The sequence below is a fragment of the Haemaphysalis longicornis genome, unplaced genomic scaffold (genome assembly GCF_048455015.1).
Source record: "Haemaphysalis longicornis isolate Haplotype H1 unplaced genomic scaffold, Haemaphysalis longicornis Haplotype H1 scaffold_4, whole genome shotgun sequence".
NCBI classification, from domain to species: Eukaryota; Metazoa; Arthropoda; class Arachnida; order Ixodida; family Ixodidae; genus Haemaphysalis; species Haemaphysalis longicornis.
The window spans coordinates 117,705,392-117,721,020 of NW_027526361.1; the positions used below are offsets into that span (position 1 = coordinate 117,705,392).

A 15,629-nucleotide genomic window follows, 5' to 3' on the forward strand; every position below is an offset into this window, starting at 1 on the left:
CATCGAAATAGAGGAGGTTATAGGAAAGATATATGGCGCGTTCATACGGATGTCTGCTCTTCAGCTCGTTGCGGAATCGGTAACGCGCATGGCACCTCCCGTTGCGGCGACGGAGCACCCGGCCGAATCCTGGCGCAGCCGCGTTTTTGTGGCGATGTCATTTCCGTGACGGATATGACGTCAGTCATATCTTGATGGATCCCGGCATAAAACACTTTCTTGTTAAAAGACAAAGCAAGACCCAGGCCCCGGATCTCTTTCTGGCTCTCGCCGTGACGTTATTTCTTCCTCATCCCTGCTGATTACAATGGTGATGCAATGTGCGTAAGAGGGCACCTGACAACAATGAATACGAACCAGCCAATACCCGTATGTATATTGAAGGCTCTAGGTAATAGAGTGCTATTTTACACAGCCCAAAACTAAGTGTTCGCTAGGACGAGCAGACACACAAAGAAATTGGCTCCAATCCACGCTGTGAAGGTGGTTTGAAAGCAAAGCTTTAAACGACACCCACAACAATCGCCCATGTGACGTCACTTGAATTCACACACGTGTCTCTACAAAGAGCGAAACCAGATATACGGCCAGCCGTTACCTGGAATGCGCCGGGGCAGCGTCCCGAACGCAGCAGCAGCGTCGGCCACGGCCGCGCTAGAGCGGCGGACGCCGTCGCTGTAACCCAGCCGTGAAATGGCAGAAAGAAAACAGAGAGAAGCGCCTTTCGAAGGGTGTAACAGCAGAACCTAGCCGTCCTATATGCTAGCTCGGGGCTACACCAACACGCGACACAAGCGCCGTCACCGAAACAATTCGGCATGTGAGCTTAGTGATTCCCATTTATAGCGATTTAAACTAGTTAGTGTAGCAAGTTTGAGAATTGCGAGAAAGTTGAGGGAACACTTCTAATCGCTATTTATCAGAACCAGTTGCTCCTTTCGCCTTTTGCAATACCTCTTAAAACACAACCGAATTGGTAGCGTTTCTCTAGCGGCCAGATGTCTGTACGTGGTCTCTACATTTTGTTTTCACGCCCTGCACACCAATCCTTAACGTATCTTTGCCGTACGACCATTTTGTTCCGTCGCGTCCGGGTTACCATGGAGGTGCTGTCAAACAAGTTATCAAGCCGTGTGAATCAAGCACGCCGTGAACGCGAAACTGCGCCAAAACAGGCCCAAAACAACCGCACCTAAAGCAGACTCTAAAGCCGACGAAATGGTTCCCGCCGTCGCACCCGCCTGCGCTCAGGGAACGCTGGGTAATAGCGCGTGTTCACAGCGCCATCTACACTGTGCTCCGTGAGTGAAAACTGCTCTCCACCTCTTCAGCTGCGTTAGGAGATTCTTGTCCCGCACGCCAAGAAGGAACCGTTGGCTGGTAGAAGTAGAAAGCTTTGCTTTAAAATCCCGTGGTGGTGCATTTTTAAGCGAAGCCTATTACTTTATGTACAAACGCAGGAAACACCTGGTAGCGTGCCTCTGACCTTCAAACTTCGGCAAGGTAAAGCGAATTCCTCGCGCAGTTCCGCGGGGCAAGCGAAACCATCACCGACCGCACTTCAGTCCCCCCTGCTGCTGATTTGCGCCCTTCTCAACATCCCAAAAAAGCTGGAAAGCCTTCACTTTATCTTCTATGCGGAAGACTAACACTCCGGGTACTGAGCAGTAGCGACACCCTTATAGAGCAAACCTTACAACTTGTGCACATGTGGTTGTCAAAAAGGCGCGCGCATAGTAGGCCTCAACGTCTGTTCCCCTGACAATTCTAAGCTCCTCATTTTGCCCGCGAAGCGTAGATCAAAAGCCCCCCCCCCCCCCACCCCTGGGGACTTCATTTTGGCCCCAACAGCGTCATAACTACCCAAAACATAAAAATACTTGGTCTCATCATTCAGCGCAACAGAGTAAACGATTTTTTTTTTGAAATTACTTCAAATGTAAGCCAAACTATCACTCTCATTCGACGAATGTTGAAGCTTCAAAAAAGACTCTAGGAGAAAGACAGAGGAGCACAGTCTTTATTTTGGCAGGAATAATCTACGTGAAGAGGGTGAAGTCGGAGTAGAAGGTGGAGTGTGTGGCTTGGGAAATCTTGAAGGCGGGCAGTTCGAACAGAAACAGGTGAGCTCCTTGAGAGAGAGAGAGAGAGAGAAAACACTTTATTGGCTGAGGAAGCGACCAAAGAGAATTGAAGTCCTTATGTTGGCGACGGGTAAGGGCTGAACGTCCACCCCACCAGGACGTCTTCTCCTTGAGTTAGGTGGGCGAGCTCGTGGTGACCGTAGGCCGATGCCTTTCGGCGACCTCTTCCGCCCTCTTGACCAGGCGTACCTGTAGGTCCGGGTCGGGGCTGCGAAGCGAGGCCTCCCACCTCTCCTCAGAAGGGATTTCGGGGAAAGGGTCCTGGGGGCATGCCCAGATGATGTGGGCCAGGTTGGCATGAGCGCCACATAAGGGGCACGCCGAGGTTGGGTAAAGGCTGGGGTGGATATGCGTCATAACGGCCGGATTGGGGAAGACTCCCGTCTGGAGTTGGCGCCAGACGTGGCTTTGTTCTAATGTCAGGGATTTGTCCGCCCGAGGATAGATCCGGCGGGAGAGGCGGTAGTAGGTGGTAATATCGTGAAAACCGATCAGATGGTCCCGCGCGGACCGGGCTCCGTGGTAAGGATACGGGTTCGGCCCTGCCCGGATAGTAAATCCTCGGGCTAGGTCATGGGCCACCTCGTTTCCCTCGAGCCCAGAATGCGCGGGGGTCCAGATCAGTCGTACTGGGGATTGCGGGGGGTTCCTGAGCAAAATTTTGAGCGCCGTTGGGGATATGCGTCCAGCGGCAAAATTTTGGAGAGCGGTTTTAGAATCCGTAATGATTGTTGCGGGGGTAGGGTTGAGTGAAAGGGCCAGCGCTATCGCTGCCTCTTCCGCCGGTTCTGGGATGGGCGTCCGGACTGTAATGGAATCAATGATGCTGGTTTGGGGGTAATTGCAAACAGCGATTGCGGTGAAAGCCTCATGGTGCCTGTATTCCGCTGCATCTACGTACACTACTAACGGGTCGTTTTTGTATTTCTTGTGCAGGGCGCGGGCTCGTTGTTCCCTCCGATCAGTGTGGTACGTGGGATTCATGTTGCGGGGAAGTGGTTTGGCTATGATGTTAGCGTGAATATTATGGGGAATAGTTGTTGCATCCTGATATAGGGTGTGGTATCCTATTCCTAGGTTTTGGAGGATGTGTCTTCCTGTGGGACTGCGAGCGAGGCGTTCGTATTGTCCCATCAGGTGCGCTTCGACAAGTTCGCTGGCCTTACTGTGAAGGCCTAACCCTTCCAGTCTGGCAGTTGACGTGCCGGGGGGGAGGCGTAGCGCCGCCTTGTAGGCGCGTCTAATGAGGACGTCTATTTTGTCCGTTTCTACCGTTGTAAGCTTAAGGTATGAAATGGAATAAACTATTCGGCTCACGATGAAGGCTTGGAGGAGGCGGACCCTGTCCTGCTCGGTGAGGCCCGAGTGCTTATTGGTGACTCTCTTCAGGAGACTAGTAGTTTGGTTTACATGCCGTTCTATCGTCTTGAGAAAGTTGTTATTCAGTCTGGATGATTGTATCTGAAGCCCAAGGACTTTGAGGGAAGTGACTACTGGAATCTCTCTCCCTTCGATGTGAACTTTGATGTTGGGTCTGAGTTGTTTTTTGTGGCTCGGGGGAATACATAGTAGCTCAGACTTGACCGGGGAGCAGGTCAAGCCCGCTTTCCTCGCCTCCTCCACCACCACTTCTACGCCGCTTTGAAGCGTTTCTTCGATGTGGCCATCACTCCCCCGGTTCATCCAGAGGGTGATGTCGTCTGCGTAGAGGCTATGGTAGAGGTGGGGAATCTGTGCTAGCTTTAGGGGAATATTTATTATTGCTAGATTGAAAAGTAATGGTGACAGGACGGCTCCTTGTGGCGTGCCTCGACTGCCTAGCGGGATAGTGTTAGAGACGAGGCTGTCTAGATGTATGGCGGCTGTCCGGTTCGACAAGAAGTCCTTAATGTAATTGTAAATTCTTTCGCCCGGATTGACCGATCCCAGACCCGACATTATGGCCTCGTGCGAAACGTTGTCAAATGCTTTGGTCAGGTCCAGGGCCAGTATGGCCGCCGTGTCTAGGCCGCTGGGGGGTTTGATGATTTGCTCTGATAATTGTAAAAGTACATCTTGAGTTGACAGACCAGTTCTGAAGCCAATCATACTGTGGGGGAATTGTTCAGTGTCGTTCATGTATGTTGTGAGACGGGCTAAGATTACGTGCTCCATGAGTTTTCCTAAGCATGACGTCAGGGAAATGGGGCGGAGGTGTTCGATCGTGAGTGGTTTGTTTGGCTTAGGAATGAGGATAACCTTGGCATGTTTCCATGATTCCGGTATTTGCCCTGTTATCCAACATGTGTTGAGAAATGCTGTTATTGCGGTGATTGATAAGTCGTCGAGGTTTCTTAGTGCCCGGTTCGAGATCTGGTCAGGACCAGGCGCCGAGTTAGACCTAAGTTTGCGAATTGCCAGTCGGACCTCTGCCTCGGTTATATCTCTATCCAATTCAGGATTAGGATGCCCACTGTACGGGGGCAGCGCGATTTTGGGACCTATTGGGAGGTACATGTCTCGGATTTGGGCCGTCAGTTCGTCGTCGGATCCTGAGTATGAGTGAAGGATTTTAGATATGCGGTGTTTCTGTTCTGTTTTGCTCTGATCTGGATCGAGGAGGTGTCTAAGCAGCTGCCATGTCTTCTTCATTCCAAGGTTTCCTTTCATCTCGTCGCAAATCTGGCTCCACTGGTTGCGCGCGAGAGTGATCGCGTGCGTTCTAATCTCCGTTTCCAGTCTGGCCAGTTTCAGCCGCAGTTTCCGGTTGCTCTTGTTTCGACGCCATCGTTTTTGGATCCCTCGGTATGCCTCCCAAAGGTGGTTGAGGCGGGAGTCTACCATATCGGAAGGGATTTCAGGGTCTAGGTCTTTAGTGGCTGCTTTTATGTCTGCATTTAATTGTTGCGTCCATACGTTTATGTCCTTAATGCACTCCGGACTTTCGCGTTCGTCGCCATGTGTGCTGGTGATTTGCCGGAGCGCCCTGAACTCATCCCAGTCGGTCAGAGTTTGCTGTCTAAGGTTTTGATTGAGTTTTTGATTCGGGGTCATCACAATCTCAATTATTATGTGGTCACTGCCAAGCGTTTGTTCAGTGACCCCCCATCTTAGTCTGTTTACGTGTAGGGAGAGGGTGAGATCCGGGGTAGTGTCGCGTTGTGTGCTGTTTCCGATGCGTGTAGGGGTATGCATGCCTGTTTCTAGCGTCAGATGGTGTGTCTGTATTCGTTCCCATAGGTCTCTTCCCTTTGGCTCGCATTTTGGGTATCCCCAGGCCGTGTGAGGCGCATTGAAGTCGCCAAGTATGAGCAGAGCGTGCGGGCCCACCTCCTTCCTCGTGAGCGAGAATAGTTGATTGAATCGGTCGGCTTTAGATTTAGGGGCGCTGTAGACGTTCAGTATATAAAGTCTTTGCGCTCCCCTTTTACGTGGGAGGACAGTAATTAGGTCATGGGGAATTGCAATGCTGTCGAATTGGCTCCTATAGGCCGGTATATGTCTCTGTACAAGGACCGCCGTTTTGAGGTCCGTCGCACTTTGAAAGGCCTTATAACCGGGTAATTTGACAACGGCATTTGTCTCTTGCAGCGCTATAATTTCTGGGGGAGAGTCTATGCTTTGAAGGTACATTTGTAAATTATGTTTTTTGCGTTTGTACCCTCGGCAATTCCACTGCCAGACCTTAATAGGGTTGTCCTTGCTATTGTTGCTGTAAGCCATTATGTGTTTCGGGTTGAGGAATTAGATTGGGAGCAATACCGAGCCGGTTCATTATATCTTGCATGAAGGCATGCAGTTCTGATCTGTAGAGGTTCATTTCTGATCGGAAGGATTCTATGCTGTTCTGCATGATGTTGATATTTTCGTGCAGGGCACCATTGCTTTTCCCGAGAGCGACTATTTTACGTTCTAGTTCTTGTTGTTGAGGGGATTCTTCTACTGGGTTGGGGCTTTGTACGGAGGCTACCGCAATCGCTCGCTTTTTGGGTGCGGGGGAGGTAGATTCTTGGTCTGTAGAATTTGTCTGCGAGCTAGCTGCGTTTTGACTGCGGAGTTTAAGAAGTTCTTGCTTGAGGTCATTGTTTTCTCTCCTAAGGGCAGCCATTTCCGCTCTAATGTTAGCTAGCTCAGTTAGTCGTTCTTTGACAGGGGTTTGAGGGATCGGGTACGAGGCGCAGGGGTGGGAGGCCCCGCCATCGAAGCTTACCGATTTTCCATTATCGGCGGTTTTCTGTGACGTGGTCGGGGGGGTGGCCCACCTCGTGGCGTTGGCTTTGGCGCTGCTGGCCGATGGGGATAAGAATGGGGATAAGAATGGGGATAAGAATAGGCGTGTAGTCTCGTGGGGTGTGGGAACGCGTTTGCTTGGAGTTTGTGGATGGTGATTTCTTGTTCTTTAGACGGCGGGTCAGCAGCTCCTGGCGGGTGAGTGCTTCGAGGCAGCCTTTAGTGTTCAGCAATGTCGCTACATGTAGTAAGAGGGTGCGCTGGCCGTAATTCATACACCAACAGTTCTCGGTTCGCAAGAATTATAGCAGAACATGTGCGAAAACAGCCGCCGCTGTACCACCACACGGAGCAGTGCAGAATCCGCTGGGCAGCGAAACTAGCGGAAGCTCAAGTGCGTGGCTGAGCCGGTGCTTACAGAGACCGAACTACCGCCTGTCAGAACCTATCCCGCACCGGAGCGCAGAACTTCTTTACATTTGCTTGAAAAAAATAAATAAATGGCTTTAAGCCATTTACATACATTAGAGATAAATCTGGCCTCCTCTCGCAGATGCACGTCTCTACATGCCTCCACTAGAGCAGTTTGTTTTGTATTTTGCAACTGCCGCGGCGTAGCCACCGCGATTGGGCCCCACGTGGCTGGCGCATGTGGTAACATGTTCAAAGAAGGTGGGCTTTTCAGCAAAACACAGAACTTCACCGCACTACACCAACGCGCGCGCATAGAGTAGCGGTCCGCTGAATTGTAGCAAAGCCAATCAGACAACGCTTCCGGCGAATTCCCAGTTCACTGCGAATTCACGGAGTCGAGAATAGGGCCCCGGGCTGAGGAAGCGAACCGGCCATGCGCGCTGACTTTGAAAAAATTACCGGCGCACCTAAGTTTCCGTTGAAGTTAAATTGATCACGCATTCTGACATAAGAGGTATTGGGAATCGACAGGGCAGTTGGGAGTGGACAAAGGAGCGACCTTTGTCCTCGATCAAGGTTTCAAAGGAAAAGTATAAAGCGTGTGAGAAGAAAGGGCCAATAGGGCTGCCGTCGGAGCCCGGATTGCCAATCGTGAACCATTTCCTGTGCTAACCGGCGCTTGCCGAGGACGCATTCGCTCAATAAACGTTCTGCCTCCTCCTCCACCTCTTGTCGTAGTTAAGTCGTTCGCTTGGGGATCCAGTCGCATCCTCGATGGTACTAGAAGCCCTGGTAGAAAACGAGGTTAACTTCCGTTGATAGCTTATCAAACCCCGTTAAATACCAATTGGAAACGTAATCACGCCTGCAGCAGAGGTGGCACCATCAATACGGCGGTTACACCAGAAACGGGACCGTTGGCCGGACAGCGATGACCTTACTGAACTCTGCCCTCTCGGAACAAAACCGCGCTCAGACCACTTCTGCCAAGCTTACTTCCAAGACTACCTTGTTATGCACGGATACGTCTACGTCTAAGGTACTGACTTTGAGCGGTCACCGCTGTGGTACTTCGATGACCGTTGTACGTTCCCCAGTCGACGGCCAGCTCCATCGCAGAGAGACCGAGTCACAAAACGTCGAATGAGAGAAAGGGCAGTAGCATCCCCTCCCCCTCCCGCCCACCTGCATATGCGGTTAAGGTTGAAAAAAGCCTTATTTTTGCCGTTAAGATCAGTGGAGGGATAAGAAAGTGATGTGTTGTAGAGGTGAGCACGAGGTCCTGGTTTCGATTCTTGTCCACGGCGGCCGCGCTTTTTTGATGAAGCAAAACAACAACGCAATCGTGTGGAGGTTTCGGCGCACGTCCAAGGCCCGGGGAGTCCAGATAATTCCGTAGTAGTCCCCCAATACTGCGTGCCTCTTAACAGCCCAGGTGCATGCTCCAGCATGTAAAGCCCCAATACGGTCCTTGAAATATATTTTACGGATGTGACAACCGAACGTAGACGTAAACGTGGGAGAGTGAAGACATGAAGATGGTGACGGACAGCCTTTATAAATAATAGTAAAGCCCTTCTAGACTGTTGGGGAATGAGGAATTGGTGTGTACGGGAAGAGACGATCTTTTTGCCAGCTGAAGACATGACGGAGCCCTTTCTGGGCACACAGCAGACGGGTGTAGAAGGGAACAGGACCCAGCTCACGCAACTCTTGTCAGATTACTCGGAATAGCGTAGTTTCCTAATTGACGCAGAAATTGGGGATCATGGCAAGACGAATTTTCTGGAGACTACAGTCGACCCTGCGCAGGAGAGAAATGAAGGCAAAAAACCATGATTCAATTGAAAGGCTGCAACACGAGACGAACAATCGGCCCAATTTTAGCGTAAGCTTCTAAGAGTTAAGCTATATAATAAGGGAAGCAGATGAAAGGATGGCGACCCACCATCCCCCTTCTCGCGTTCTCCTATGACGCCCCCGGGACTATATAGTCCCGGTCGCACAAACTATATAGTTTGTGCGACCAGTAGCCACTGAAAGAAGATATGTCTTCAATAAACCTAATTGCACTTTTGATCCTGCCGCTTTAGTGGTGCCATGGGGTTAACAAGTTACTCTCTCTTTAGTATTTTAAAACCGACATCACTGCGGACGTTACCTACGGGGAAATTTCGGCAAGTGAATTAGTAGCAATCCTTTTTTTTTCGGTCAAAACGTCGTCATTCGGAGCCGAAATGGAGCCAAGCAAATTAATAAATGCTATGTTTTTCCTCTACACAAAAATGTATGTTGCTTTTATGGTCTACTTATTGCATGCTGCAAATTTGACCTCGAATACGTTGAAAGTGAAAGCATAATTCTTTATTAATAATATCAGGAGGGAGACAGAGGCAGTTTTCAAAGGTATGGTAATGCAAAAGTGGGTAGAATCTAAACGTGGATTAGGCGGCGGTAAAATCAAAAGGATTTTTAAACAAGGTTCAAATGAATAACGTAGATGGGAAAGTTGTTTATAAATGTATTTGGGCACGTTTCGTGTTGACGCTAATGTGGCACGCACTTTGGAAACTTGCGCGAGAAAGCGGAAACAGACTACATGCGCGTCATTTTATTTAAACAACAGATATATGTCCTTGTTTCTGCCGAACGCGGCGCCCTTTTTCACTAAAAAAATGAGTCGCCGCGACATCCAGCGCGAACCCTTGCAGTAACGTCTCACTCTCCGTGCCACTTCATGCGTGAATAGGTAAAACGTGGAATAACGCAGGTACGAAAAATCGACGTAGCGTCCTCGCAGGCACTATTTGCGTTGCAGCTGTACACTGAGCCCCGCGGGCGGCAGCAATGGGTTGTAACGATGAACTGACACTTTGAGTTGCCTGTACATGGATTAAATAAAGGCGTTTATTTAGCGGGCCAACTTGTGCCCGCCAGCAAGGTAGTGAACGAGAGCTCAACAAACCGCCTTCTCTTCCCCGTTCCCGGAGTTCCCTTGGATGCTTGTTTATTGGTGTATAATTCATTATCTTTATTCATTTAACAGGTATGACATGCCAAAAGGAGACGATGTGTGTGTGATCAGTAGCTTGGGGGACTTCATTTGACACCTCGTCAGCTGTGGGCTCAGGTATGGCCTTTTATGACCCCCGACAGCTCAATGGAAGACAGGTTTACCGAGCGGCCGTGCCTGACCGATCCACCCCCACAGCACAGTAGGCAGTGGTTTAGGACCGATCCACCCCCCCCCCCCTCCTCTCCTTCTCTCCTTCAAGCCCCTTGACCTCCCTTTGGCTGTACGTCAGCGCCACTCAGACAGGTGCACACGAGGCCCTGAAATACAAACCTCAGGTGTAAACCTTACAGTCAGCCCTGTACTGTAGAAGTCCTCGCGTGTCTCCTAATTGAGCGAGGGGAAGAGCGAAATTGGAGAAAATCATGACGAAAGGAGAGAAAGCAGCGTTGTAGCTAAATGAAGAGCGCTTTCTGCAGATATACGGTCCTTGCTGAACAGCACCCCAGTCGGGTTATTGGACATATCTTTTTTTTAGTTCTACGCAGCATATTGAATGAGGGGTCAAATCATTTATCAACGCGTTGTTCTTCGTTTCATCTGTTGGTTCGTAATTCCTTTTATAGCTTGCGTTTGGTTTTTTTTTTTCTTGATTCCCTCCTAAGCATGTGCTCCAATCGTTACTTGTTTCTTTATTTCATACCTTCTTTTCCATCCTCATATATTTCCTTCTTTCCTTTTCTTTTATCGCGTGGACGCAAAGCAGCTGCAGTCATATCGCACATCGTAATGGACACCGTGGCAAAATGTCCGACTTCACCAAGAATGTTTCCACCAGTGTTAATCCGATTAAGCAAAGAAAGAAATACTTCGACAACACCCGTTCCAGATGATGGCCTTCTGGTCGGCCCCTGCCGATGTTGCTTCGTAAACCCATACTACTACGCTCAAAATGGCAACCACCTTACATCCCGAAACGGAAGGTGTTGTTTAGCTAGACGAGTAGGTTCTGCTTGTTTAGTTCGTAACTTTGGCTTCAATAACTGCTATGCGAAGAAAAAAAAACCTGTTTCCGCCCGGGATCGAACCGGGGACCTTGCGCGTGTGAGGCGCACGTGATAACCACTACACCACGGAAACGGGGATGGAAGGGGGATACTAAGAGTTGAAAGTGCTGAATGTTATTCCGAAACAAATAAAGAAAAACTGTTTCCGCCCGGGATCGAAGCGGGGACCTTGCGCGTGTGAGGCGCACGTGATAACCGCTACACCACGGAAACAGGACGGACTTCAGCGACGTGGGGGCGAGGGAATATCGGGTGGTCTCGAATTAGACAAAAAAAAAATTGTTTTTCAGTAGCTGGGCGGAGTTACATCAAAAAGTAGTCCGACGCGATACTTGTGTTCGGCATCTTAAATACAAATACTAAAAGTATTTGTATTTAGGTATTGATGTAACAGGGTATTTTAGAGCTACAGCAGACGCAGAAGAAAAAGAAATCTATTCTAGAATACAAATAAGATAGAGATACTAATTTTTTTTTTTATTTGAGCAACTCGTCGTCCGAAATATTCAGTGTTATGGAGCTTAAAGGGGCCATGAAGACAAAGTACAAATTTTATCGCAAACTCCATCAAATCACGGACATATTAACGAAAACATGTGAAGCAGTGGCGAATCTCTACCCATTTTCCGGAAACTTTTCGGGGACGTCACAGAATCTTGTTTGTGCTATGGCGGCCGCCCAACTAACCCATCGCTAACACACATGACTGGACAACTGTAGTGAGGCCTCTAGTTCCGTTTAATCGCACCACATGAATGCTGATGTGCGGTTAACCCCTTCAGCCCTGGATTTTTTATTTCAAGCGAAAATTGTTTTGCTGCATGTTTTCGTACAGCTTTGAATCTCAGAAGCTCAAAAATGAAAAGTTAAGCTAATAGTGCAAGTATGTAATCATTTAGAGGCCTGACAATTAATTAGGTCATTAGGCAAATAAAATTTTTCGTTCATGTAAAAAAGATTTTTTTTTTCCTTTTTGCTGTAAAACCAATGACATCCCTATATTACAGAAAAAAACCTGATTATCCTAGTATTTACAGATTTACAGTCATTTTGACAAACCGGAATTACCGTTTCCTCAACCCACCCGGCCGTCCCGCCCTGCGTCCACTGAAGCTACTTCTGTCTCATATCGTCCCGCCACGTGAAAACTCAACAATAGGGGTGTCTGTCGCAAGAGGCACCACTGAACAACACTCAACTACCAGTTTTCGTTTTGTTTTTAAGGCGCTAGAGGATATTATGTGTTGTGTCGTCAAATGACGACGACAGGGCCGAAAGGGTTAACGCACTGAAAGTTATGCTTTCAGTGCTGCCTGATATGACGTCACTCCTGCCCATAACACGTCACTGGAGCGCAAGATTTGTTTGGCAATACTTCTTGCGCTTTTGCGGTCTTCGGAAAACGTCTGTCGTGGCTGCAATGGAGCTGAGAGAAGTACTCAGGCTTATTTCTTTCGAGTTAAACAAAGTGGTGTTATGTCTTCATGGCCCCCTTAAGCGATTGGAACTATATACAGTACAACCCCGTTGATACGTTCTCGGTTCATACAATTTCCCGGTTACTACGCTGTCCATTGTGGGTACTAAAAATACCCCATAGTGCGTATCTTTCCGGATAGCACGCTTTCCTGGACAGTACGTTGCTCCCTAGCGTTTTTTTCTGACGTATCAACGAGGTTCTACTGTAGATGACACGAAACTGGACCACTGATACAAGGGAATCGTTTTTGCACAAGTTTTGGCGCAATTGAATTTGGTGCCCGAGGAAGCGACATTATTGCACTTGACAAAAAGCAACTTCTTTCTTAAAGAACATAACAGACTGCGCACATGATGCTTTGTTTTTACCGTTTTTTTCTCCGTACGCCCTTCCGACAGTTTATTCCTCAGGATAAGTTCGCCCTAAAACTTCGATAATATGGCGTCTTGCCTAATTTCATGATAATTTTGTTGAGGTAACGCTGCTTTAAAATACCGTCTGAATTATTTAGCATGCATCCAGCTTTTATTCCGCTGGTGCAACAACGACCTGCCTCGAAAGAAGGCGAGGCGATATGGCAAGCAAAATTATCACGATCAACAGCTCGCATAAAATGTAGCCCAAGAGAGTGAATTGCTGGGCTAGTTGGTTCATAATGTTCAGAAAAGGGAAAACCAGCGAGCAGAACGCAGGACAAGAGGAGGAGGCACACACACAACACCGCTGGACTAACAACTGGTTTATTCGGCAGAAACACATCACATTTATACACCAAAACCTGCGCGCGCGCACACTTTTGAACAACGAGGAGAGCTGAACTAAAAAGATAAGAATTCAAATTCCTTTTCTGTGATAACAACCGAAGGAACACTAACGCAACTCTGTTTATTCTTTCTTATAAAATACGCTTCTAGCAGTTCGCGCTCACGTCTCGTTTTCCCACGACCGATAGTGCTAGCGAGGTGCAACCGTGGGGCACAATCCTGGCAATCTTTTACATGCAAAGCTAGATTGCTTCCCGTGCCCGAGCCTAAGGTAACTCGGTGCTGCCTCAGGCGTTCATTTAGGCACCCGCCAGTCTGCCCAATGTATATTTTTCCACAGGACAATGGGATAGAATAAACCACCCCCACTGCGCACATGGTGAACCTCGTCTGGTGGTTAGTTTTGCAAGTGTCAGCTTGCCTCTTCCCACCCGAGATTTGGGGGCACAGACCAGAAAGTTTGCGGGGAGCCGAGAAAACCATGTTTACACCATATTTTTGAGCCACTTTTTTCAGCCCATGGGAAGTCTTGTGGAAGTAAGGGATGACTTCAAACTTATTTCTCCCTTCTTCCGCTGGGCAACCAGGCCTTGCAGTAAGTTTTTCCTTCATTTTCTTACCCAAGGATTCACCCACCGCCAGAAAACCTGAGAGGGAAACCCAGACGCCTTACACCGGTCAACCTGTTCTGCCAGACTTTGGTGCATCACATGCGGACAGCTTTTCTTCACAGCATTCATGAAACACAAATTTACTATGCTGCGCTTTACCAACTTCGAGTGCGCCGAATGATACGGCAAAAGCGCCTTTTTAGACCGAGGGGCATATTTCCAACACACGTGTCGGTCGGGTAAAAAAGATATTTCTAAATCTAAGAACCTAATGGTCTTGTCACAAGGCACCTCTTTTGTAAAATCCAGGTTCTTGGAACATGTACTAAAAACCGTTAAAATCTGGTCCGCCACAAGCGTGAGCTGGTCAGTTTTAGTTAAATTCAAAAGTACTAAAAAGTCATCAACATACCTAAAAACCCTAACCACCCGTGTGTCTCGAAGTGCAACCTGTAGCGCCAAGTCCAACTTGGCTAAAAAAATGTTACAGAGAACAGGCGCGACACAAGAGCCAATACAAATCCCTCGGTTTTGCACAAAAAACTTGTCGCCATGCTGTACAATCGTTGAAATCAAGTAAACTTTTAAAAGCTCTAGAAAAGAATCCAGAGTGATGCCGCACGCATTCTGGAATGAAACAATACCGGTTGCCTCAATTAGTTCGCGCACTGCCCTGAAAAGTGTATAAATGTGATGTGTTTCTGCCGAATAAACCAGTTGTTAGTCCAGCGGTGTTGTGTGTGTGCCTCCTCCTCTTGTCCTGCGTTCTGCTCGCTGGTTTTCCCTTTTCTGAACAAAATGTAGCCATGCAGATTGCCAAAAGGCACAAAAATTTTTTTTTCAGAAGCTAAGGAAGCTGAGGTGCCAGATTGCGGTGTCCGCTGCGGCCTTGGCCAAAGTGAAACACCGAGCGGGAGTTGAGAGGGCGGGCGATACCCGGATATGAAGCTGCTAGCGCGTCGCCATTCACTCGTTGAACTGCGGACACGTCAGACAGCGCGACAGTTACACTTGCCAGATTCGACCTGACTCCTAAACACGCTATGCTTTCCGAGCCGCCAGAACAAGTAAACAACGATAGGATGAGTGGCGACGATGCCCTTTGTGCAACTAACTCACGAACTCCTGTCAACAGCGCAGTTCAAGGGAACCCAGCTCAGCTCAAGTATGGGCGTGCGTAGCATGCATGATTGAAAAAGCAGCTCCAAAATAATAGCAGAGAAACAAGGACAGAGACAAGACGACGAGGAGTGCGCTGATCAGTGCAGTCCTCGTCGTCTTGCTTCTCTCTCTCTCTCTCTCTCTCTCTCTCTCTCTCTCTCTCTCTCTCTCTCTCTCTCTCTCTCTCTCTCTCTCTCTCTCTCTCTCTCTCTCTCTCTCTCTCTCTCTCTCTCTCTCTCTCTCTCTCTCTCTCTCTCTCTCTCTCTCTCTCTCTCTCTCTCTCTCTTCTTTTTTGCTACTTTTTGGATCAAGCTCGGGCGTAAAGCCGTCGGTCTCCACCGCGCTTTTCCGGGAGATACGGTCTGCGGAGACGCACGTCCCATCTGGGCATCGGTAGGCCGATTCCTTCGCTGCCCCCGTACAAACTCTCGAACCCAGCACACACATGTGCCTTACGGGGACACTTACCTACGCGGCCGCCTGACCGGTAATTGGTTAATCCAACCACGCCCACTGCTCTTTTTCATCCAGCGACCGCGACTAACACTGTTGACCACAGAAAAGAAGTCCAGCATTGTAAAAATGAGAGGGCAAAGCAAAGCAGAACGTATGGCTCATACTTGATAAAAATATTTGGCGCCTTTTGTTCCTCAAATATAAATGTAGCGGCATTCCTACATTCCCCAGAGTATGGCGATGTACTTGATACACCATATATTTTACTAGTGAGATAAGAATGCATATTTCACATGTATTTCTGTGTGTA

The 15,629-nt window shown here is 48.6% G+C and overlaps 2 non-coding genes across 2 annotated transcripts; both read right to left on the reverse strand.

The window, feature by feature from the left end:
• Positions 1 to 10,847: 10,847 nt before the first annotated feature.
• Trnav-cac (transfer RNA valine (anticodon CAC)) lies at positions 10,848 to 10,920 on the reverse strand. The gene has a single exon. It is a non-coding gene; the product is annotated as a tRNA-Val (tRNA).
• Positions 10,921 to 10,987: 67 nt separating this feature from the next.
• On the reverse strand, positions 10,988 to 11,060 carry Trnav-cac (transfer RNA valine (anticodon CAC)). Its single transcript has one exon. It is a non-coding gene; the product is annotated as a tRNA-Val (tRNA).
• Positions 11,061 to 15,629: the final 4,569 nt, after the last annotated feature.